The sequence below is a fragment of the Ascaphus truei genome, chromosome 20 (assembly GCF_040206685.1).
Source record: "Ascaphus truei isolate aAscTru1 chromosome 20, aAscTru1.hap1, whole genome shotgun sequence".
NCBI lineage: Eukaryota > Metazoa > Chordata > Amphibia > Anura > Ascaphidae > Ascaphus > Ascaphus truei.
The window spans coordinates 21,713,940-21,735,439 of NC_134502.1; the positions used below are offsets into that span (position 1 = coordinate 21,713,940).

The 21,500-nt window shown below is 38.4% G+C and overlaps 20 non-coding genes across 20 annotated transcripts; 10 read left to right on the forward strand and 10 right to left on the reverse strand.

The window, feature by feature from the left end:
* Nucleotides 1-763: 763 nt before the first annotated feature.
* On the reverse strand, nucleotides 764-837 carry TRNAN-GUU (transfer RNA asparagine (anticodon GUU)). The gene has a single exon. It is a non-coding gene; the product is annotated as a tRNA-Asn (tRNA).
* Nucleotides 838-1,509: 672 nt separating this feature from the next.
* LOC142471483 (U4 spliceosomal RNA) lies at nucleotides 1,510-1,650 on the forward strand. Its single transcript, XR_012789443.1, has one exon. It is a non-coding gene; the product is annotated as a U4 spliceosomal RNA (small nuclear RNA).
* A 1,204-nt stretch (nucleotides 1,651-2,854) lies between these two features.
* On the reverse strand, nucleotides 2,855-2,928 carry TRNAN-GUU (transfer RNA asparagine (anticodon GUU)). Its single transcript has one exon. It is a non-coding gene; the product is annotated as a tRNA-Asn (tRNA).
* Nucleotides 2,929-3,650: 722 nt separating this feature from the next.
* On the forward strand, nucleotides 3,651-3,791 carry LOC142471515 (U4 spliceosomal RNA). Its single transcript, XR_012789474.1, has one exon. It is a non-coding gene; the product is annotated as a U4 spliceosomal RNA (small nuclear RNA).
* A 1,185-nt stretch (nucleotides 3,792-4,976) lies between these two features.
* Nucleotides 4,977-5,050, reverse strand: TRNAN-GUU (transfer RNA asparagine (anticodon GUU)). The gene has a single exon. It is a non-coding gene; the product is annotated as a tRNA-Asn (tRNA).
* Nucleotides 5,051-5,722: 672 nt separating this feature from the next.
* On the forward strand, nucleotides 5,723-5,863 carry LOC142471484 (U4 spliceosomal RNA). The gene has a single exon (XR_012789444.1). It is a non-coding gene; the product is annotated as a U4 spliceosomal RNA (small nuclear RNA).
* Nucleotides 5,864-7,065: 1,202 nt separating this feature from the next.
* TRNAN-GUU (transfer RNA asparagine (anticodon GUU)) lies at nucleotides 7,066-7,139 on the reverse strand. Its single transcript has one exon. It is a non-coding gene; the product is annotated as a tRNA-Asn (tRNA).
* A 722-nt stretch (nucleotides 7,140-7,861) lies between these two features.
* LOC142471523 (U4 spliceosomal RNA) lies at nucleotides 7,862-8,002 on the forward strand. Its single transcript, XR_012789482.1, has one exon. It is a non-coding gene; the product is annotated as a U4 spliceosomal RNA (small nuclear RNA).
* Nucleotides 8,003-9,187: 1,185 nt separating this feature from the next.
* On the reverse strand, nucleotides 9,188-9,261 carry TRNAN-GUU (transfer RNA asparagine (anticodon GUU)). The gene has a single exon. It is a non-coding gene; the product is annotated as a tRNA-Asn (tRNA).
* Nucleotides 9,262-9,933: 672 nt separating this feature from the next.
* LOC142471524 (U4 spliceosomal RNA) lies at nucleotides 9,934-10,074 on the forward strand. Its single transcript, XR_012789483.1, has one exon. It is a non-coding gene; the product is annotated as a U4 spliceosomal RNA (small nuclear RNA).
* Nucleotides 10,075-11,272: 1,198 nt separating this feature from the next.
* On the reverse strand, nucleotides 11,273-11,346 carry TRNAN-GUU (transfer RNA asparagine (anticodon GUU)). Its single transcript has one exon. It is a non-coding gene; the product is annotated as a tRNA-Asn (tRNA).
* Nucleotides 11,347-12,068: 722 nt separating this feature from the next.
* On the forward strand, nucleotides 12,069-12,209 carry LOC142471525 (U4 spliceosomal RNA). Its single transcript, XR_012789484.1, has one exon. It is a non-coding gene; the product is annotated as a U4 spliceosomal RNA (small nuclear RNA).
* Nucleotides 12,210-13,392: 1,183 nt separating this feature from the next.
* TRNAN-GUU (transfer RNA asparagine (anticodon GUU)) lies at nucleotides 13,393-13,466 on the reverse strand. The gene has a single exon. It is a non-coding gene; the product is annotated as a tRNA-Asn (tRNA).
* Nucleotides 13,467-14,138: 672 nt separating this feature from the next.
* Nucleotides 14,139-14,279, forward strand: LOC142471485 (U4 spliceosomal RNA). Its single transcript, XR_012789445.1, has one exon. It is a non-coding gene; the product is annotated as a U4 spliceosomal RNA (small nuclear RNA).
* A 1,204-nt stretch (nucleotides 14,280-15,483) lies between these two features.
* On the reverse strand, nucleotides 15,484-15,557 carry TRNAN-GUU (transfer RNA asparagine (anticodon GUU)). The gene has a single exon. It is a non-coding gene; the product is annotated as a tRNA-Asn (tRNA).
* A 722-nt stretch (nucleotides 15,558-16,279) lies between these two features.
* Nucleotides 16,280-16,420, forward strand: LOC142471526 (U4 spliceosomal RNA). Its single transcript, XR_012789485.1, has one exon. It is a non-coding gene; the product is annotated as a U4 spliceosomal RNA (small nuclear RNA).
* Nucleotides 16,421-17,605: 1,185 nt separating this feature from the next.
* TRNAN-GUU (transfer RNA asparagine (anticodon GUU)) lies at nucleotides 17,606-17,679 on the reverse strand. Its single transcript has one exon. It is a non-coding gene; the product is annotated as a tRNA-Asn (tRNA).
* Nucleotides 17,680-18,351: 672 nt separating this feature from the next.
* On the forward strand, nucleotides 18,352-18,492 carry LOC142471527 (U4 spliceosomal RNA). The gene has a single exon (XR_012789487.1). It is a non-coding gene; the product is annotated as a U4 spliceosomal RNA (small nuclear RNA).
* A 1,198-nt stretch (nucleotides 18,493-19,690) lies between these two features.
* On the reverse strand, nucleotides 19,691-19,764 carry TRNAN-GUU (transfer RNA asparagine (anticodon GUU)). Its single transcript has one exon. It is a non-coding gene; the product is annotated as a tRNA-Asn (tRNA).
* Nucleotides 19,765-20,436: 672 nt separating this feature from the next.
* Nucleotides 20,437-20,577, forward strand: LOC142471528 (U4 spliceosomal RNA). Its single transcript, XR_012789488.1, has one exon. It is a non-coding gene; the product is annotated as a U4 spliceosomal RNA (small nuclear RNA).
* Nucleotides 20,578-21,500: the final 923 nt, after the last annotated feature.

The window sequence follows — 21,500 nt, forward strand, 5'->3', positions numbered from 1 at the left end:
ATCAAGGTCTTGAGCAAAAACCTAAACCGGAATATATGTAATTTCTTAATGTCCTATGGACTAAACTCTGTGAGATATGTGAAAATGCCCTGGCATGAAAATGAAAAATATAGCAGGAGCCCCTGGAATAAGTATGCGTTGTCAAATAATTCAAGAATAATTGTTATGGCACAGTCAGGCTTTCAGGTCAAACCAATTAAACACATGCCTAATTATGAAACTAGTGTCATATATAAGGATATGTTAGAGTACTGAGTGTTATCACATGATTGCAGGTATTAACTGTTAACGCATCTTTCTATCTTTAATTTGACATATCTAGCACATGTGAGGCAATCTTAGGTTTGAAATAATTGGACGCTCTCAATGACCACACTCGACCTATTGTCCCAAGATGTTAGCAATCACATCTTGGTTTGCAGATCATCCTGTGCTCTTCACTAGGATTCATCTATCACCAAATATTTGTCTTTCCACCACAACAGAAGCAGTATTCATATAGTTCTTGTTCTGACATGACGTTTCTCAAGCAACTTCACTTCATAGATAGCAACATTGATGAATAGAAAAAGAAGTCTTTGGTTGCGTGCATGAAACGACAATTAGTCAGCAGACATTCTATTTCCAAATATCTTATTAAATGTCTTGAAGGAGATAAGTGGGTATAATATAAACAGGGATGTGAATGTTTTCAGCTTTTTCCAGGCTACTTGATTCCATGGGCAGAACAAGTGAAGAAAAGAGATGTCAGGTGGAAAACAGACGTCCCTGGGTGGGCTTGAACCACCAACCTTTCGGTTAACAGCCGAACGCGCTAACCAATTGCGCCACAGAGACCTTGGGCATTTTGTTGAAAGTAGTGATAATAATGTTCCCAATTCACTAACATTCACTAACATTCACTAACATTCACTAACCATGTTGATGATATATTTCCCTACCAAACCTACAATGAATGAGTCCCTACTATCGGTATGAAGAGTGTGTATATCTCATATGATCTCGTTTGTGTTTAGAGGGGGTTACCCACCCGGTCCTGAAGATTGACATATATCAAAGCAAGTACATGCCATATCCCTGAGCCACTGAAGTTGGTCATTTGATGTATACGGATTTTATTTTTGAAGTCTAAATGTATGACTTTCACATTTGACATGAATATCACTGCAATCAAACTTTTCTTTTTCATATGAAATCATCTTTTCGAGTAACTTCCACTATGTTTGAAATAGCAATATTCAACAAAAATGGTTATTTCACAGTCAGGTCACTGGTGAGAGAGGAGATATCATTTATTTGGTCCCAAATACACCTCTGGCTGAAGCGTTTGCATGCAGATACACTGCAGTGGTTGTTTGTGGAACTGCAAGAGAGTCTTTCTAGTTGACAGTTGAATTAGCATATTAACTCCCACAATCCATAGCACTGAACTCATTCCTGCATTATGGCTAGCCACCAGTGTAATGAGGGCTTCATGTGAGCTGGTGGTTACTAAACCAGTAGAAAGTTAACTTTGCGCAGTGGCAGTATCATAGCCAATGAGGTTTAGCCGAGGCGTGATTATTGCTAGTTGAAAACTTTTCCCAATACCCCGCTGTGATGATTTGCAATATAGTCAGCATTAGCAATTTTTGACAGTCTCACGAGAGACTGATCTTTGAGTCTAAATATAGATTGTGCCATTGTTTAGGAAATGATGTCAAGCTGGAACCAAGTAAGCTGATAACCTACCCTCTAAAATGCAAAGTAACACTAACAACATCATTAAATGCCCTTATGGAGTATGCAGCAAGGAAAACAATTGGCCTAACATTTATGGGAGACTGGACGGATGACCGTGCTCCTCCTCCCTTTACAAGTGGACTGCTGCTGGTAAAACTATTGGCCTAACGTGTCTTTATATATATATATATATATATATATATATATATATAGATATGGAAAACAAGAGAACAAATCCTGCTCTCCTACCAATTGGGCCTCAAATATACTCGTGTCATGTTTACATTTATTTACAAGCCAAGTCTGTGTGACAAAGGAGACATTTGGTTGCATCTTTTGATCAAAACATGATTCATGCCTGCCCACCTCATCAAGGTCTTGAGCAAGAACCTAAACCGGAATATATGTCATTTCTTAATGTCCTGTGGACTAAACTCTGTGAGATATGTGAAAATGCCCTGACATAAAAATGAAAAATATAGGAGGAGCCCCTGGAATAAGTATGCATTGTCAAATAATTCAAGAATAATTGTTATGGCACAGTCAGGCTTTCAGGTCAAACCAATTAAACATATGCCTAATTATAAAACTAGTGTCATATATAAGGATATGTTAGAGTACTGAGTGTTATCACATGATTGCAGGTATTAACTGTTAACGCATCTTTCTATCTTTAATTTGGCATATCTAGCACATGTGAGGCAATCTTAGGTTTGAAATAATTGGACGCTCTCAATGACCACACTCGACCTATTGTCCCAAGATGTTAGCAATCACATCTTGGTTTGCAGATCATCCTGTGCTCTTCACTAGGATTCATCTATCACCAAATATTTGTCTTTCCACCACAACAGAAGCAGTATTCATATAGTTCTTGTTCTGACATGACGTTTCTCAAGCAACTTCACTTCATAGATAGCAACATTGATGAATAGAAAAAGAAGTCTTTGGTTGCGTGCATGAAACGACAATTAGTCAGCAGACATTCTATTTTCAAATATCTTATTAAATGTCTTGTAGGAGATAAGTGGGTATAATATAATCAGGGATGTGAATGTTTTCAGCTTTTTCCATGCTACTTGATCCCATGGGCAGAACAAGTGAAGAAAAGAGATGTGAGGTGGAAAACAGACGTCCCTGGGTGGGCTTGAACCACCAACCTTTCGGTTAACAGCCGAACGCGCTAACCAATTGCGCCACAGAGACCTTGGGCATTGTGTTGAAAATGTTGATAATAATGTTCCAAATTCACTAACATTCACTAACATTCACTAACATTCACTAACATTCACTAACATTCACTAACATTCACTAACATTCACTAACATTCACTAACCATGTTGATGATATATTTCCCTACCAAACCTACAATGAATGAGTCCCTACTATCGGCATGAAGAGTGTGTATATCTCATATGATCTCGTTTGTGTTTAGAGGGGGTTACCCACCCGGTCCTGAAGATTGACATATATAAAAGCAAGTACATGCCATATCCCTGAGCCACTGAAGTTGGTCATTTGATCTGTACGGATTTTATTTTTGAAGTCTAAATGTATGACTTTCACATTTGACATGAATATCACTGCGAGAAAACTTTTCTTTTTCATATGAAATCATCTTTTCGAGTAACTTCCACTATGTTTGAAATAGCAATATTCAACAAAAATGGTTATTTCACAGTCAGGTCACTGGTGAGAGAGGAGATATCATGTATTTGGTCCCAAATACACCTCTGGCTGAAGCGTTTGCATGCAGATACACTGCAGTGGTAGTTTGTGGAACTGCAAGAGAGTCTTTCTAGTTGACAGTTGAATTAGCATATTAACTCCCACAATCCATAGCACTGAACTCATTTCTGCATTATGGCTAGCCACCAGTGTAATGAGGGCTTCATGTGAGCTGGTGGTTACTAAACCAGTAGAAAGTTAACTTTGCGCAGTGGCAGTATCATAGCCAATGAGGTTTATCCGAGGCGTGATTATTGCTAGTTGAAAACTTTTCCCAATACCCCGCTGTGATGACTTGCAATATAGTCAGCATTAGCAATTTTTGACAGTCTCACGAGAGACTGATCTTTGAGTCTAAATATAGATTATGCCATTGTTTAGGAAATGATGTCAAGCTGGAACCAAGCAAGCTGATAACCTACCCCCTAAAATGCAAAGTAACACTAACAACATCATTAAATGCCCTTATGGAGTATGCAGCAAGGAAAACAATTGGCCTAACATTTATGGGAGACTGGACGGATGACCGCGCTCCTCCTCCCTTTACAAGTGGAATGCTGCTGGTAAAACTATTGGCCTAACGTGTGTTTATATATATATATATATAGATAGATAGATATGGAAAACAAGAGAACAAATCCTGCTCTCCTACCAATTGGGCCTCAAATATACTCGTGTCATGTTTACATTTATTTACAAGCCAAGTCTGTGTGACAAAGGAGACATTTGGTTGCATTTTTTGATCAAAACATGATTCAAGCCTGCCCACCTCATCAAGGTCTTGAGCAAAAACCTAAACCGGAATATATGTCATTTCTTAATGTCCTATGGACTAAACTCTGTGAGATATGTGAAAATGCCCTGGCATGAAAATGAAAAATATAGGAGGAGCCCCTGGAATAAGTATGCGTTGTCAAATAATTCAAGAATAATTGTTATGGCACAGTCAGGCTTTCAGGTCAAACCAATGCCTAATTATGAAACTAGTGTCATATATAAGGATATGTTAGAGTACTGAGTGTTATCACATGATTGCAGGTATTAACTGTTAACGCATCTTTCTATCTTTAATTTGACATATCTAGCACATGTGAGGCAATCTTAGGTTTGAAATAATTGGACGCTCTCAATGACCACACTCGACCTATTGTCCCAAGATGTTAGCAATCACATCTTGGTTTGCAGATCATCCTGTGCTCTTCACTAGGATTCATCTATCACCAAATATTTGTCTTTCCACCACAACAGAAGCAGTATTCATATAGTTCTTGTTCTGACATGACGTTTCTCAAGCAACTTCACTTCATAGATAGCAACATTGATGAATAGAAAAAGAAGTCTTTGGTTGCGTGCATGAAACGACAATTAGTCAGCAGACATTCTATTTCCAAATATCTTATTAAATGTCTTGAAGGAGATAAGTGGGTATAATATAAACAGGGATGTGAATGTTTTCAGCTTTTTCCAGGCTACTTGATTCCATGGGCAGAACAAGTGAAGAAAAGAGATGTCAGGTGGAAAACAGACGTCCCTGGGTGGGCTTGAACCACCAACCTTTCGGTTAACAGCCGAACGCGCTAACCAATTGCGCCACAGAGACCTTGGGCATTTTGTTGAAAGTAGTGATAATAATGTTCCCAATTCACTAACATTCACTAACATTCACTAACATTCACTAACCATGTTGATGATATATTTCCCTACCAAACCTACAATGAATGAGTCCCTACTATCGGTATGAAGAGTGTGTATATCTCATATGATCTCGTTTGTGTTTAGAGGGGGTTACCCACCCGGTCCTGAAGATTGACATATATCAAAGCAAGTACATGCCATATCCCTGAGCCACTGAAGTTGGTCATTTGATGTATACGGATTTTATTTTTGAAGTCTAAATGTATGACTTTCACATTTGACATGAATATCACTGCAATCAAACTTTTCTTTTTCATATGAAATCATCTTTTCGAGTAACTTCCACTATGTTTGAAATAGCAATATTCAACAAAAATGGTTATTTCACAGTCAGGTCACTGGTGAGAGAGGAGATATCATTTATTTGGTCCCAAATACACCTCTGGCTGAAGCGTTTGCATGCAGATACACTGCAGTGGTTGTTTGTGGAACTGCAAGAGAGTCTTTCTAGTTGACAGTTGAATTAGCATATTAACTCCCACAATCCATAGCACTGAACTCATTCCTGCATTATGGCTAGCCACCAGTGTAATGAGGGCTTCATGTGAGCTGGTGGTTACTAAACCAGTAGAAAGTTAACTTTGCGCAGTGGCAGTATCATAGCCAATGAGGTTTAGCCGAGGCGTGATTATTGCTAGTTGAAAACTTTTCCCAATACCCCGCTGTGATGATTTGCAATATAGTCAGCATTAGCAATTTTTGACAGTCTCACGAGAGACTGATCTTTGAGTCTAAATATAGATTGTGCCATTGTTTAGGAAATGATGTCAAGCTGGAACCAAGTAAGCTGATAACCTACCCTCTAAAATGCAAAGTAACACTAACAACATCATTAAATGCCCTTATGGAGTATGCAGCAAGGAAAACAATTGGCCTAACATTTATGGGAGACTGGACGGATGACCGTGCTCCTCCTCCCTTTACAAGTGGACTGCTGCTGGTAAAACTATTGGCCTAACGTGTCTTTATATATATATATATATATATATATATATATATAGATATGGAAAACAAGAGAACAAATCCTGCTCTCCTACCAATTGGGCCTCAAATATACTCGTGTCATGTTTACATTTATTTACAAGCCAAGTCTGTGTGACAAAGGAGACATTTGGTTGCATCTTTTGATCAAAACATGATTCATGCCTGCCCACCTCATCAAGGTCTTGAGCAAGAACCTAAACCGGAATATATGTCATTTCTTAATGTCCTGTGGACTAAACTCTGTGAGATATGTGAAAATGCCCTGACATAAAAATGAAAAATATAGGAGGAGCCCCTGGAATAAGTATGCATTGTCAAATAATTCAAGAATAATTGTTATGGCACAGTCAGGCTTTCAGGTCAAACCAATTAAACATATGCCTAATTATAAAACTAGTGTCATATATAAGGATATGTTAGAGTACTGAGTGTTATCACATGATTGCAGGTATTAACTGTTAACGCATCTTTCTATCTTTAATTTGGCATATCTAGCACATGTGAGGCAATCTTAGGTTTGAAATAATTGGACGCTCTCAATGACCACACTCGACCTATTGTCCCAAGATGTTAGCAATCACATCTTGGTTTGCAGATCATCCTGTGCTCTTCACTAGGATTCATCTATCACCAAATATTTGTCTTTCCACCACAACAGAAGCAGTATTCATATAGTTCTTGTTCTGACATGACGTTTCTCAAGCAACTTCACTTCATAGATAGCAACATTGATGAATAGAAAAAGAAGTCTTTGGTTGCGTGCATGAAACGACAATTAGTCAGCAGACATTCTATTTTCAAATATCTTATTAAATGTCTTGTAGGAGATAAGTGGGTATAATATAATCAGGGATGTGAATGTTTTCAGCTTTTTCCATGCTACTTGATCCCATGGGCAGAACAAGTGAAGAAAAGAGATGTGAGGTGGAAAACAGACGTCCCTGGGTGGGCTTGAACCACCAACCTTTCGGTTAACAGCCGAACGCGCTAACCAATTGCGCCACAGAGACCTTGGGCATTGTGTTGAAAATGTTGATAATAATGTTCCAAATTCACTAACATTCACTAACATTCACTAACATTCACTAACATTCACTAACATTCACTAACATTCACTAACATTCACTAACATTCACTAACCATGTTGATGATATATTTCCCTACCAAACCTACAATGAATGAGTCCCTACTATCGGCATGAAGAGTGTGTATATCTCATATGATCTCGTTTGTGTTTAGAGGGGGTTACCCACCCGGTCCTGAAGATTGACATATATAAAAGCAAGTACATGCCATATCCCTGAGCCACTGAAGTTGGTCATTTGATCTGTACGGATTTTATTTTTGAAGTCTAAATGTATGACTTTCACATTTGACATGAATATCACTGCGAGAAAACTTTTCTTTTTCATATGAAATCATCTTTTCGAGTAACTTCCACTATGTTTGAAATAGCAATATTCAACAAAAATGGTTATTTCACAGTCAGGTCACTGGTGAGAGAGGAGATATCATGTATTTGGTCCCAAATACACCTCTGGCTGAAGCGTTTGCATGCAGATACACTGCAGTGGTAGTTTGTGGAACTGCAAGAGAGTCTTTCTAGTTGACAGTTGAATTAGCATATTAACTCCCACAATCCATAGCACTGAACTCATTTCTGCATTATGGCTAGCCACCAGTGTAATGAGGGCTTCATGTGAGCTGGTGGTTACTAAACCAGTAGAAAGTTAACTTTGCGCAGTGGCAGTATCATAGCCAATGAGGTTTATCCGAGGCGTGATTATTGCTAGTTGAAAACTTTTCCCAATACCCCGCTGTGATGACTTGCAATATAGTCAGCATTAGCAATTTTTGACAGTCTCACGAGAGACTGATCTTTGAGTCTAAATATAGATTATGCCATTGTTTAGGAAATGATGTCAAGCTGGAACCAAGCAAGCTGATAACCTACCCCCTAAAATGCAAAGTAACACTAACAACATCATTAAATGCCCTTATGGAGTATGCAGCAAGGAAAACAATTGGCCTAACATTTATGGGAGACTGGACGGATGACCGCGCTCCTCCTCCCTTTACAAGTGGAATGCTGCTGGTAAAACTATTGGCCTAACGTGTGTTTATATATATATATATATAGATAGATAGATATGGAAAACAAGAGAACAAATCCTGCTCTCCTACCAATTGGGCCTCAAATATACTCGTGTCATGTTTACATTTATTTACAAGCCAAGTCTGTGTGACAAAGGAGACATTTGGTTGCATTTTTTGATCAAAACATGATTCAAGCCTGCCCACCTCATCAAGGTCTTGAGCAAAAACCTAAACCGGAATATATGTCATTTCTTAATGTCCTATGGACTAAACTCTGTGAGATATGTGAAAATGCCCTGGCATGAAAATGAAAAATATAGGAGGAGCCCCTGGAATAAGTATGCGTTGTCAAATAATTCAAGAATAATTGTTATGGCACAGTCAGGCTTTCAGGTCAAACCAATGCCTAATTATGAAACTAGTGTCATATATAAGGATATGTTAGAGTACTGAGTGTTATCACATGATTGCAGGTATTAACTGTTAACGCATCTTTCTATCTTTAATTTGACATATCTAGCACATGTGAGGCAATCTTAGGTTTGAAATAATTGGACGCTCTCAATGACCACACTCGACCTATTGTCCCAAGATGTTAGCAATCACATCTTGGTTTGCAGATCATCCTGTGCTCTTCACTAGGATTCATCTATCACCAAATATTTGTCTTTCCACCACAACAGAAGCAGTATTCATATAGTTCTTGTTCTGACATGACGTTTCTCAAGCAACTTCACTTCATAGATAGCAACATTGATGAATAGAAAAAGAAGTCTTTGGTTGCGTGCATGAAACGACAATTAGTCAGCAGACATTCTATTTCCAAATATCTTATTAAATGTCTTGAAGGAGATAAGTGGGTATAATATAAACAGGGATGTGAATGTTTTCAGCTTTTTCCAGGCTACTTGATTCCATGGGCAGAACAAGTGAAGAAAAGAGATGTCAGGTGGAAAACAGACGTCCCTGGGTGGGCTTGAACCACCAACCTTTCGGTTAACAGCCGAACGCGCTAACCAATTGCGCCACAGAGACCTTGGGCATTTTGTTGAAAGTAGTGATAATAATGTTCCCAATTCACTAACATTCACTAACATTCACTAACATTCACTAACCATGTTGATGATATATTTCCCTACCAAACCTACAATGAATGAGTCCCTACTATCGGTATGAAGAGTGTGTATATCTCATATGATCTCGTTTGTGTTTAGAGGGGGTTACCCACCCGGTCCTGAAGATTGACATATATCAAAGCAAGTACATGCCATATCCCTGAGCCACTGAAGTTGGTCATTTGATCTGTACGGATTTTATTTTTGAAGTCTAAATGTATGACTTTCACATTTGACATGAATATCACTGCGAGAAAACTTTTCTTTTTCATATGAAATCATCTTTTCGAGTAACTTCCACTATGTTTGAAATAGCAATATTCAACAAAAATGGTTATTTCACAGTCAGGTCACTGGTGAGAGAGGAGATATCATGTATTTGGTCCCAAATACACCTCTGGCTGAAGCGTTTGCATGCAGATACACTGCAGTGGTAGTTTGTGGAACTGCAAGAGAGTCTTTCTAGTTGACAGTTGAATTAGCATATTAACTCCCACAATCCATAGCACTGAACTCATTTCTGCATTATGGCTAGCCACCAGTGTAATGAGGGCTTCATGTGAGCTGGTGGTTACTAAACCAGTAGAAAGTTAACTTTGCGCAGTGGCAGTATCATAGCCAATGAGGTTTATCCGAGGCGTGATTATTGCTAGTTGAAAACTTTTCCCAATACCCCGCTGTGATGACTTGCAATATAGTCAGCATTAGCAATTTTTGACAGTCTCACGAGAGACTGATCTTTGAGTCTAAATATAGATTATGCCATTGTTTAGGAAATGATGTCAAGCTGGAACCAAGCAAGCTGATAACCTACCCCCTAAAATGCAAAGTAACACTAACAACATCTTTAAATGCCCTTATGGAGTATGCAGCAAGGAAAACAATTGGCCTAACATTTATGGGAGACTGGACGGATGACTGTGCTCCTCCTCCCTTTACAAGTGGACTGCTGCTGGTAAAACTATTGGCCTAACGTGTTTATATATATATATATATATATATATATATTTAGATATGGAAAACAAGAGAACAAATCCTGCTCTCCTACCAATTGGGCCTCAAATATACTCGTGTCATGTTTACATTTATTTACAAGCCAAGTCTGTGTGACAAAGGAGACATTTGGTTGCATTTTTTGATCAAAACATGATTCAAGCCTGCCCACCTCATCAAGGTCTTGAGCAAAAACCTAAACCGGAATATATGTAATTTCTTAATGTCCTATGGACTAAACTCTGTGAGATATGTGAAAATGCCCTGGCATGAAAATGAAAAATATAGCAGGAGCCCCTGGAATAAGTATGCGTTGTCAAATAATTCAAGAATAATTGTTATGGCACAGTCAGGCTTTCAGGTCAAACCAATTAAACACATGCCTAATTATGAAACTAGTGTCATATATAAGGATATGTTAGAGTACTGAGTGTTATCACATGATTGCAGGTATTAACTGTTAACGCATCTTTCTATCTTTAATTTGGCATATCTAGCACATGTGAGGCAATCTTAGGTTTGAAATAATTGGACGCTCTCAATGACCACACTCGACCTATTGTCCCAAGATGTTAGCAATCACATCTTGGTTTGCAGATCATCCTGTGCTCTTCACTAGGATTCATCTATCACCAAATATTTGTCTTTCCACCACAACAGAAGCAGTATTCATATAGTTCTTGTTCTGACATGACGTTTCTCAAGCAACTTCACTTCATAGATAGCAACATTGATGAATAGAAAAAGAAGTCTTTGGTTGCGTGCATGAAACGACAATTAGTCAGCAGACATTCTATTTTCAAATATCTTATTAAATGTCTTGTAGGAGATAAGTGGGTATAATATAATCAGGGATGTGAATGTTTTCAGCTTTTTCCATGCTACTTGATCCCATGGGCAGAACAAGTGAAGAAAAGAGATGTGAGGTGGAAAACAGACGTCCCTGGGTGGGCTTGAACCACCAACCTTTCGGTTAACAGCCGAACGCGCTAACCAATTGCGCCACAGAGACCTTGGGCATTGTGTTGAAAATGTTGATAATAATGTTCCAAATTCACTAACATTCACTAACATTCACTAACATTCACTAACATTCACTAACATTCACTAACATTCACTAACATTCACTAACATTCACTAACCATGTTGATGATATATTTCCCTACCAAACCTACAATGAATGAGTCCCTACTATCGGCATGAAGAGTGTGTATATCTCATATGATCTCGTTTGTGTTTAGAGGGGGTTACCCACCCGGTCCTGAAGATTGACATATATAAAAGCAAGTACATGCCATATCCCTGAGCCACTGAAGTTGGTCATTTGATCTGTACGGATTTTATTTTTGAAGTCTAAATGTATGACTTTCACATTTGACATGAATATCACTGCGAGAAAACTTTTCTTTTTCATATGAAATCATCTTTTCGAGTAACTTCCACTATGTTTGAAATAGCAATATTCAACAAAAATGGTTATTTCACAGTCAGGTCACTGGTGAGAGAGGAGATATCATGTATTTGGTCCCAAATACACCTCTGGCTGAAGCGTTTGCATGCAGATACACTGCAGTGGTAGTTTGTGGAACTGCAAGAGAGTCTTTCTAGTTGACAGTTGAATTAGCATATTAACTCCCACAATCCATAGCACTGAACTCATTTCTGCATTATGGCTAGCCACCAGTGTAATGAGGGCTTCATGTGAGCTGGTGGTTACTAAACCAGTAGAAAGTTAACTTTGCGCAGTGGCAGTATCATAGCCAATGAGGTTTATCCGAGGCGTGATTATTGCTAGTTGAAAACTTTTCCCAATACCCCGCTGTGATGACTTGCAATATAGTCAGCATTAGCAATTTTTGACAGTCTCACGAGAGACTGATCTTTGAGTCTAAATATAGATTATGCCATTGTTTAGGAAATGATGTCAAGCTGGAACCAAGCAAGCTGATAACCTACCCCCTAAAATGCAAAGTAACACTAACAACATCATTAAATGCCCTTATGGAGTATGCAGCAAGGAAAACAATTGGCCTAACATTTATGGGAGACTGGACGGATGACCGCGCTCCTCCTCCCTTTACAAGTGGAATGCTGCTGGTAAAACTATTGGCCTAACGTGTGTTTATATATATATATATAGATAGATAGATATGGAAAACAAGAGAACAAATCCTGCTCTCCTACCAATTGGGCCTCAAATATACTCGTGTCATGTTTACATTTATTTACAAGCCAAGTCTGTGTGACAAAGGAGACATTTGGTTGCATTTTTTGATCAAAACATGATTCAAGCCTGCCCACCTCATCAAGGTCTTGAGCAAAAACCTAAACCGGAATATATGTCATTTCTTAATGTCCTATGGACTAAACTCTGTGAGATATGTGAAAATGCCCTGGCATGAAAATGAAAAATATAGGAGGAGCCCCTGGAATAAGTATGCGTTGTCAAATAATTCAAGAATAATTGTTATGGCACAGTCAGGCTTTCAGGTCAAACCAATGCCTAATTATGAAACTAGTGTCATATATAAGGATATGTTAGAGTACTGAGTGTTATCACATGATTGCAGGTATTAACTGTTAACGCATCTTTCTATCTTTAATTTGACATATCTAGCACATGTGAGGCAATCTTAGGTTTGAAATAATTGGACGCTCTCAATGACCACACTCGACCTATTGTCCCAAGATGTTAGCAATCACATCTTGGTTTGCAGATCATCCTGTGCTCTTCACTAGGATTCATCTATCACCAAATATTTGTCTTTCCACCACAACAGAAGCAGTATTCATATAGTTCTTGTTCTGACATGACGTTTCTCAAGCAACTTCACTTCATAGATAGCAACATTGATGAATAGAAAAAGAAGTCTTTGGTTGCGTGCATGAAACGACAATTAGTCAGCAGACATTCTATTTCCAAATATCTTATTAAATGTCTTGAAGGAGATAAGTGGGTATAATATAAACAGGGATGTGAATGTTTTCAGCTTTTTCCAGGCTACTTGATTCCATGGGCAGAACAAGTGAAGAAAAGAGATGTCAGGTGGAAAACAGACGTCCCTGGGTGGGCTTGAACCACCAACCTTTCGGTTAACAGCCGAACGCGCTAACCAATTGCGCCACAGAGACCTTGGGCATTTTGTTGAAAGTAGTGATAATAATGTTCCCAATTCACTAACATTCACTAACATTCACTAACATTCACTAACCATGTTGATGATATATTTCCCTACCAAACCTACAATGAATGAGTCCCTACTATCGGTATGAAGAGTGTGTATATCTCATATGATCTCGTTTGTGTTTAGAGGGGGTTACCCACCCGGTCCTGAAGATTGACATATATCAAAGCAAGTACATGCCATATCCCTGAGCCACTGAAGTTGGTCATTTGATGTATACGGATTTTATTTTTGAAGTCTAAATGTATGACTTTCACATTTGACATGAATATCACTGCAATCAAACTTTTCTTTTTCATATGAAATCATCTTTTCGAGTAACTTCCACTATGTTTGAAATAGCAATATTCAACAAAAATGGTTATTTCACAGTCAGGTCACTGGTGAGAGAGGAGATATCATTTATTTGGTCCCAAATACACCTCTGGCTGAAGCGTTTGCATGCAGATACACTGCAGTGGTTGTTTGTGGAACTGCAAGAGAGTCTTTCTAGTTGACAGTTGAATTAGCATATTAACTCCCACAATCCATAGCACTGAACTCATTCCTGCATTATGGCTAGCCACCAGTGTAATGAGGGCTTCATGTGAGCTGGTGGTTACTAAACCAGTAGAAAGTTAACTTTGCGCAGTGGCAGTATCATAGCCAATGAGGTTTAGCCGAGGCGTGATTATTGCTAGTTGAAAACTTTTCCCAATACCCCGCTGTGATGATTTGCAATATAGTCAGCATTAGCAATTTTTGACAGTCTCACGAGAGACTGATCTTTGAGTCTAAATATAGATTGTGCCATTGTTTAGGAAATGATGTCAAGCTGGAACCAAGTAAGCTGATAACCTACCCTCTAAAATGCAAAGTAACACTAACAACATCATTAAATGCCCTTATGGAGTATGCAGCAAGGAAAACAATTGGCCTAACATTTATGGGAGACTGGACGGATGACCGTGCTCCTCCTCCCTTTACAAGTGGACTGCTGCTGGTAAAACTATTGGCCTAACGTGTCTTTATATATATATATATATATATATATATATATATATAGATATGGAAAACAAGAGAACAAATCCTGCTCTCCTACCAATTGGGCCTCAAATATACTCGTGTCATGTTTACATTTATTTACAAGCCAAGTCTGTGTGACAAAGGAGACATTTGGTTGCATCTTTTGATCAAAACATGATTCATGCCTGCCCACCTCATCAAGGTCTTGAGCAAGAACCTAAACCGGAATATATGTCATTTCTTAATGTCCTGTGGACTAAACTCTGTGAGATATGTGAAAATGCCCTGACATAAAAATGAAAAATATAGGAGGAGCCCCTGGAATAAGTATGCATTGTCAAATAATTCAAGAATAATTGTTATGGCACAGTCAGGCTTTCAGGTCAAACCAATTAAACATATGCCTAATTATAAAACTAGTGTCATATATAAGGATATGTTAGAGTACTGAGTGTTATCACATGATTGCAGGTATTAACTGTTAACGCATCTTTCTATCTTTAATTTGGCATATCTAGCACATGTGAGGCAATCTTAGGTTTGAAATAATTGGACGCTCTCAATGACCACACTCGACCTATTGTCCCAAGATGTTAGCAATCACATCTTGGTTTGCAGATCATCCTGTGCTCTTCACTAGGATTCATCTATCACCAAATATTTGTCTTTCCACCACAACAGAAGCAGTATTCATATAGTTCTTGTTCTGACATGACGTTTCTCAAGCAACTTCACTTCATAGATAGCAACATTGATGAATAGAAAAAGAAGTCTTTGGTTGCGTGCATGAAACGACAATTAGTCAGCAGACATTCTATTTTCAAATATCTTATTAAATGTCTTGTAGGAGATAAGTGGGTATAATATAATCAGGGATGTGAATGTTTTCAGCTTTTTCCATGCTACTTGATCCCATGGGCAGAACAAGTGAAGAAAAGAGATGTGAGGTGGAAAACAGACGTCCCTGGGTGGGCTTGAACCACCAACCTTTCGGTTAACAGCCGAACGCGCTAACCAATTGCGCCACAGAGACCTTGGGCATTGTGTTGAAAATGTTGATAATAATGTTCCAAATTCACTAACATTCACTAACATTCACTAACATTCACTAACATTCACTAACATTCACTAACATTCACTAACATTCACTAACATTCACTAACCATGTTGATGATATATTTCCCTACCAAACCTACAATGAATGAGTCCCTACTATCGGCATGAAGAGTGTGTATATCTCATATGATCTCGTTTGTGTTTAGAGGGGGTTACCCACCCGGTCCTGAAGATTGACATATATAAAAGCAAGTACATGCCATATCCCTGAGCCACTGAAGTTGGTCATTTGATCTGTACGGATTTTATTTTTGAAGTCTAAATGTATGACTTTCACATTTGACATGAATATCACTGCGAGAAAACTTTTCTTTTTCATATGAAATCATCTTTTCGAGTAACTTCCACTATGTTTGAAATAGCAATATTCAACAAAAATGGTTATTTCACAGTCAGGTCACTGGTGAGAGAGGAGATATCATGTATTTGGTCCCAAATACACCTCTGGCTGAAGCGTTTGCATGCAGATACACTGCAGTGGTAGTTTGTGGAACTGCAAGAGAGTCTTTCTAGTTGACAGTTGAATTAGCATATTAACTCCCACAATCCATAGCACTGAACTCATTTCTGCATTATGGCTAGCCACCAGTGTAATGAGGGCTTCATGTGAGCTGGTGGTTACTAAACCAGTAGAAAGTTAACTTTGCGCAGTGGCAGTATCATAGCCAATGAGGTTTATCCGAGGCGTGATTATTGCTAGTTGAAAACTTTTCCCAATACCCCGCTGTGATGACTTGCAATATAGTCAGCATTAGCAATTTTTGACAGTCTCACGAGAGACTGATCTTTGAGTCTAAATATAGATTATGCCATTGTTTAGGAAATGATGTCAAGCTGGAACCAAGCAAGCTGATAACCTACCCCCTAAAATGCAAAGTAACACTAACAACATCATTAAATGCCCTTATGGAGTATGCAGCAAGGAAAACAATTGGCCTAACATTTATGGGAGACTGGACGGATGACCGCGCTCCTCCTCCCTTTACAAGTGGAATGCTGCTGGTAAAACTATTGGCCTAACGTGTGTTTATATATATATATATATAGATAGATAGATATGGAAAACAAGAGAACAAATCCTGCTCTCCTACCAATTGGGCCTCAAATATACTCGTGTCATGTTTACATTTATTTACAAGCCAAGTCTGTGTGACAAAGGAGACATTTGGTTGCATTTTTTGATCAAAACATGATTCAAGCCTGCCCACCTCATCAAGGTCTTGAGCAAAAACCTAAACCGGAATATATGTCATTTCTTAATGTCCTATGGACTAAACTCTGTGAGATATGTGAAAATGCCCTGGCATGAAAATGAAAAATATAGGAGGAGCCCCTGGAATAAGTATGCGTTGTCAAATAATTCAAGAATAATTGTTATGGCACAGTCAGGCTTTCAGGTCAAACCAATGCCTAATTATGAAACTAGTGTCATATATAAGGATATGTTAGAGTACTGAGTGTTATCACATGATTGCAGGTATTAACTGTTAACGCATCTTTCTATCTTTAATTTGACATATCTAGCACATGTGAGGCAATCTTAGGTTTGAAATAATTGGACGCTCTCAATGACCACACTCGACCTATTGTCCCAAGATGTTAGCAATCACATCTTGGTTTGCAGATCATCCTGTGCTCTTCACTAGGATTCATCTATCACCAAATATTTGTCTTTCCACCACAACAGAAGCAGTATTCATATAGTTCTTGTTCTGACATGACGTTTCTCAAGCAACTTCACTTCATAGATAGCAACATTGATGAATAGAAAAAGAAGTCTTTGGTTGCGTGCATGAAACGACAATTAGTCAGCAGACATTCTATTTCCAAATATCTTATTAAATGTCTTGAAGGAGATAAGTGGGTATAATATAAACAGGGATGTGAATGTTTTCAGCTTTTTCCAGGCTACTTGATTCCATGGGCAGAACAAGTGAAGAAAAGAGATGTCAGGTGGAAAACAGACGTCCCTGGGTGGGCTTGAACCACCAACCTTTCGGTTAACAGCCGAACGCGCTAACCAATTGCGCCACAGAGACCTTGGGCATTTTGTTGAAAGTAGTGATAATAATGTTCCCAATTCACTAACATTCACTAACATTCACTAACATTCACTAACCATGTTGATGATATATTTCCCTACCAAACCTACAATGAATGAGTCCCTACTATCGGTATGAAGAGTGTGTATATCTCATATGATCTCGTTTGTGTTTAGAGGGGGTTACCCACCCGGTCCTGAAGATTGACATATATCAAAGCAAGTACATGCCATATCCCTGAGCCACTGAAGTTGGTCATTTGATCTGTACGGATTTTATTTTTGAAGTCTAAATGTATGACTTTCACATTTGACATGAATATCACTGCGAGAAAACTTTTCTTTTTCATATGAAATCATCTTTTCGAGTAACTTCCACTATGTTTGAAATAGCAATATTCAACAAAAATGGTTATTTCACAGTCAGGTCACTGGTGAGAGAGGAGATATCATGTATTTGGTCCCAAATACACCTCTGGCTGAAGCGTTTGCATGCAGATACACTGCAGTGGTAGTTTGTGGAACTGCAAGAGAGTCTTTCTAGTTGACAGTTGAATTAGCATATTAACTCCCACAATCCATAGCACTGAACTCATTTCTGCATTATGGCTAGCCACCAGTGTAATGAGGGCTTCATGTGAGCTGGTGGTTACTAAACCAGTAGAAAGTTAACTTTGCGCAGTGGCAGTATCATAGCCAATGAGGTTTATCCGAGGCGTGATTATTGCTAGTTGAAAACTTTTCCCAATACCCCGCTGTGATGACTTGCAATATAGTCAGCATTAGCAATTTTTGACAGTCTCACGAGAGACTGATCTTTGAGTCTAAATATAGATTATGCCATTGTTTAGGAAATGATGTCAAGCTGGAACCAAGCAAGCTGATAACCTACCCCCTAAAATGCAAAGTAACACTAACAACATCTTTAAATGCCCTTATGGAGTATGCAGCAAGGAAAACAATTGGCCTAACATTTATGGGAGACTGGACGGATGACTGTGCTCCTCCTCCCTTTACAAGTGGACTGCTGCTGGTAAAACTATTGGCCTAACGTGTTTATATATATATATATATATATATATATATTTAGATATGGAAAACAAGAGAACAAATCCTGCTCTCCTACCAATTGGGCCTCAAATATACTCGTGTCATGTTTACATTTATTTACAAGCCAAGTCTGTGTGACAAAGGAGACATTTGGTTGCATTTTTTGATCAAAACATGATTCAAGCCTGCCCACCTCATCAAGGTCTTGAGCAAAAACCTAAACCGGAATATATGTAATTTCTTAATGTCCTATGGACTAAACTCTGTGAGATATGTGAAAATGCCCTGGCATGAAAATGAAAAATATAGCAGGAGCCCCTGGAATAAGTATGCGTTGTCAAATAATTCAAGAATAATTGTTATGGCACAGTCAGGCTTTCAGGTCAAACCAATTAAACACATGCCTAATTATGAAACTAGTGTCATATATAAGGATATGTTAGAGTACTGAGTGTTATCACATGATTGCAGGTATTAACTGTTAACGCATCTTTCTATCTTTAATTTGACATATCTAGCACATGTGAGGCAATCTTAGGTTTGAAATAATTGGACGCTCTCAATGACCACACTCGACCTATTGTCCCAAGATGTTACCAATCACATCTTGGTTTGTAGATCATCCTGTGCTCTCCACTAGGATTCATCTATCACCAAATATTTGTCTTTCCACCACAACAGAAGCAGTATTCATATAGTTCTTGTTCTGACATGACGTTTCTCAAGCAACTTCACTTAATAGATAGCAACATTGATGAATAGAAAAAGAAGTCTTTGGTTGCGTGCATGAAACGACAATTAGTCAGCAGACATTCTATTTCCAAATATCTTATTAAATGTCTTGAAGGAGATAAGTGGGTATAATATAATCAGGGATGTGAATGTTTTCAGCTTTTTCCAGGCTACTTGATTCCATGGGCAGAACAAGTGAAGAAAAGAGATGTGAGGTGGAAAACAGACGTCCCTGGGTGGGCTTGAACCACCAACCTTTCGGTTAACAGCCGAACGCGCTAACCAATTGCGCCACAGAGACCTTGGGCATTTTGTTGAAAGTGGTGATAATAATGTTCCCAATTCACTAACATTCACTAACATTCACTAACATTCACTAACCATGTTGATGATATATTTCCCTACCAAACCTACAATGAATGAGTCCCTACTATCGGCATGAAGAGTGTGTATATCTCATATGATCTCGTTTGTGTTTAGAGGGGGTTACCCACCCGGTCCTGAAGATTGACATATATCAAAGCAAGTACATGCCATATCCCTGAGCCACTGAAGTTGGTCATTTGATCTGTACGGATTTTATTTTTGAAGTCTAAATGTATGACTTTCACATTTGACATGAATATCACTGCGAGAAAACTTTTCTTTTTCATATGAAATCATCTTTTCGAGTAACTTCCACTATGTTTGAAATAGCAATATTCAACAAAAATGGTTATTTCACAGTCAGGTCACTGGTGAGAGAGGAGATATCATGTATTTGGTCCCAAATACACCTCTGGCTGAAGCGTTTGCATGCAGATACACTGCAGTGGTAGTTTGTGGAACTGCAAGAGAGTCTTTCTAGTTGACAGTTGAATTAGCATATTAACTCCCACAATCCATAGCACTGAACTCATTTCTGCATTATGGCTAGCCACCAGTGTAATGAGGGCTTCATGTGAGCTGGTGGTTACTAAACCAGTAGAAAGTTAACTTTGCGCAGTGGCAGTATCATAGCCAATGAGGTTTATCCGAGGCGTGATTATTGCTAGTTGAAAACTTTTCCCAATACCCCGCTGTGATGACTTGCAATATAGTCAGCATTAGCAATTTTTGACAGTCTCACGAGAGACTGATCTTTGAGTCTAAATATAGATTATGCCATTGTTTAGGAAATGATGTCAAGCTGGAACCAAGCAAGCTGATAACCTACCCCCTAAAATGCAAAGTAACACTAACAACATCTTTAAATGCCCTTATGGAGTATGCAGCAAGGAAAACAATTGGCCTAACATTTATGGGAGACTGGACGGATGACTGTGCTCCTCCTCCCTTTACAAGTGGACTGCTGCTGGTAAAACTATTGGCCTAACGTGTTTATATATATATATATATATATATATATATATATATATATATATATTTAGATATGGAAAACAAGAGAACAAATCCTGCTCTCCTACCAATTGGGCCTCAAATATACTCGTGTCATGTTTACATTTATTTACAAGCCAAGTCTGTGTGACAAAGGAGACATTTGGTTGCATTTTTTGATCAAAACATGATTCAAGCCTGCCCACCTCATCAAGGTCTTGAGCAAAAACCTAAACCGGAATATATGTCATTTCTTAATGTCCTATGGACTAAACTCTGTGAGATATGTGAAAATGCCCTGGCATGAAAATGAAAAATATAGCAGGAGCCCCTGGAATAAGTATGCGTTGTCAAATAATTCAAGAATAATTGTTATGGCACAGTCAGGCTTTCAGGTCAAACCAATGAAACACATGCCTAATTATGAAACTAGTGTCATATATAAGGATATGTTAGAGTACTGAGTGTTATCACATGATTGCAGGTATTAACTGTTAACGCATCTTTCTATCTTTAATTTGGCATATCTAGCACATGTGAGGCAATCTTAGGTTTGAAATAATTGGACGCTCTCAATGACCACACTCGACCTATTGTCCCAAGATGTTAGCAATCACATCTTGGTTTGCAGATCATCCTGTGCTCTTCACTAGGATTCATCTATCACCAAATATTTGTCTT